The 2937-nt window shown below is 37.5% G+C and overlaps 1 non-coding gene across 1 annotated transcript; it reads left to right on the top strand.

Moving 5' to 3' along the window:
- Positions 1 to 205: 205 nt before the first annotated feature.
- Positions 206 to 311, top strand: LOC132620565 (small nucleolar RNA R71). Its single transcript, XR_009575008.1, has one exon. It is a non-coding gene; the product is annotated as a small nucleolar RNA R71 (small nucleolar RNA).
- The last annotated feature ends 2626 nt before the right edge of the window (positions 312 to 2937 follow it).

Raw genomic sequence — 2937 nt, forward strand, 5'->3', positions numbered from 1 at the left:
ATTCTGGATCATATCACTACCATACGGTACCACATCAGCACTGTTTGAATGCCAAGCCTGATTATGAGTCGTTAGCATGTTAAGTATGTTGGTCACTTGTCGATAAGATTTGTTCATGAAACAACCATCAGCTGCATTATTAGCAACTGACTGCGTAATTAGATCTAGCCCTCGGTAGAACTTCTCCATTAATATGTGATTCGGAAAACCATGATTCGGACTCTTCTGCAAATACTCCTTGAATCTCTCCCAGGCTTCATATAGTTGTTCCCCCGGTCGCTGCTTAAATTCATAGATTTTGTCATGAATTTCAGCCTTCTTGCTAGGGGGGTACCATTTTGTGAGAAAAGCAGTCACCATCTCTGCCCATGAAGTAATCAAATTTCGGGGCTGTTGACACCCAATTTTGTCCCTCCTTTATTTTAGTTTACTCAGGCTTTCTAAATTTACTGACGAGCTAAATACTTTATTTCATTGCCATTACTACTAAATATCATTACTTTTATTTTTAACATTACAAGTATCACTTTACTACAAATTTTAGATGATTCGTCATCATTTCATTTTTTCGGGTTCGGACTCGTTAAATTTATTACAAGGCAATATTTTGCAAAATCTTTATTCTTTTACAGGTTAATTATCGTCTCTACATAATATATATTATACCAGTTATTAAATTAGAATCCCAAAATAATTAAATAGCGGAAAAATGGTCAACAATTTTTAGCCAATTAATGGCTTAAAATACAAATATAATATTATTTCCCTACCCGAATAAGCAACCCACATTTTTAATATCCAATCCACATTTATATCATCCCATATTTAAATTAATAGGCCAGCCCAAAACGGACCAGCCCAATTAACTCCTACCCGGCCCAACCCTCATTATCTTTACCCTAATTCCCTTCTCCTTCATTTTTCGCCTCCCTCACCCTTTCCTCCTTCTCTCCTCCTCGTCTCCATCTCGCCTCCATCTCCCACGTTCTTCCCACCTCTTCTCTGCCATCCCTCGCTGCTCCACTTATCCTTGTCTCCCTCACGTGCTCCCTCTGCACTTCCACCACGCCTGTCCCCCGCTCCCGCTTCTCTCATACGCTCCTTTTTTTTAAAATACAAATGAAACCCTATAAATAGTAGGGGAGTTGAATCGTTTAAGGGGGGGGGGGGGGGGGGGGAAGAACCGAGCATTTTTCAGAAAGGGGGGATTTTTTTTCGGATGGAAACCTAATCAACGTTAGGCAAGGGAGAAAAATCAACAAAGATTCTGGAACCCAAAAATTCCCTACAAAACCCGAGTTTAATCATTAAATATAGCGAGGATTCCAAAGAGAATGGCCAACGATTACTCTATCTGTTGATTGGAAACTTTGTCACTTTAATCGGGTTTTCGAGTTCGGGTGTAGATTCGACACCTCGTTCACTGCACCACGAACAGGTAAAAATTTGATTCTATTACGACCTGTTCTTCTCCAGTTTTCAGATTCTATGTTCGCATAAAAGAAATCATGTTTTGAGGTCTCGTTGTTATCATTTCCTTCGAATCTGTGCTTACCGTTACTGTTAGGTTGGTTTGAATATTAACACATTTTCTCTTTTTATGTTTGTTGGTAATATGTGTCTTCGTTTCAACAGGCGTTTGCATTTTTCGTTGATGTTTCTAGGTTAAACTTCCAGTATGAATTCACATGTTTGGCATTCTTGTTTCGTCTAATTAGTTTAGCACGCATTTATGCATTTTGTTTGGTTTGAAGATCACTGGATATCAAGCACATTGTTTATACTTAGGACTAGACAATTGTGTCTGTTTAAGTTCGATATGAGCTTAAGGTTCGGCTTGTTCTGTTTAAGTTGGTTTTAAAATCCTACAGTTGGGTTGCGAGACAATATAATCTATGGGACAATATATTTGGAAACTCCTCCGCTTTCCAACAATAAGTAGAATGCCTTAAATCATTAGCTGAGTGTGAATAAGTTTAAATGATGGTATGAGAGTGAATTTTGTTTTGGGTGAATATAGTTTCCTCGAGCGTTACTGGTTTTATTTCTCTTTCCATTGTGTACAGTTTGAAGTAGTTTCATTGTAGAATTGAAACAAAACTCCAGATCTGTCCTTGTTTGAACCTTAAGGATGGTTAATAAAAAATGACTTCTGAACATAGCCTTTGGCATATCTGCTCGTTCCTCATTATGTCGTTTGTTTGCAAGTATTCTTTTGAAACAATAATCAACTAGTGTAGACTGTCCAGTATTAGTCTTTTGTAGGATTAGGTGCTATCATACCTAAATAACTTCCAAGATTATTCCTCTGAATGCATTTGAGTGTTTGGAAGTCTTGACACTAAATGTTGCTTGATTAGATATTGAAAGTTGTTGTCTGGTCCCTTAGAATAATGCCTCCCTTTCCCTCTGGTAAATTTCTGTCTAAGTTGAAGAACTGGCTGTCTCTAAGTGTGATTCGTTAATACTGATCCCATGCAGTTAAAGTTCTTGTATAAAAAATAGTTTAAATGCCCAGTTTAGTTGCTGATCTCGGGAAAGTTGTCTTTTATCCCTAAGAATTTACAAATCTGCTTATTGTGTGTATCCTGGCATAACTGTGTCATGGGTTGAAGATTTTATTTGACCTCTCGTTCGATTACATATTGGATTCTCCTTTTGACTTCCTTAATCATGATTCAACATTGTTGGCTAGTGTAGGTTGTTGCTCAATTGATATAGGTTGTTATTCAATTGCTTGCGTAGCTATTAAAACTCTTGGTGTACATCTGATCTGAACATGGATCCATTCTGTTGGTTTAACTGCCTTGCTCATTACATAATACACCTTGTTTTAGTTGAAAGTTGTTGGACCTATGCTGTGAATCTGTCCTGTCTTAATTAAGCTTAGCAAATTCCTTTAAAGCCTCAATACGTTTCACCCTCTAAAACTGGTTA

Source organism: Lycium barbarum, chromosome 11 (assembly GCF_019175385.1).
Source record: "Lycium barbarum isolate Lr01 chromosome 11, ASM1917538v2, whole genome shotgun sequence".
In the NCBI taxonomy this organism is placed as follows: domain Eukaryota; kingdom Viridiplantae; phylum Streptophyta; class Magnoliopsida; order Solanales; family Solanaceae; genus Lycium; species Lycium barbarum.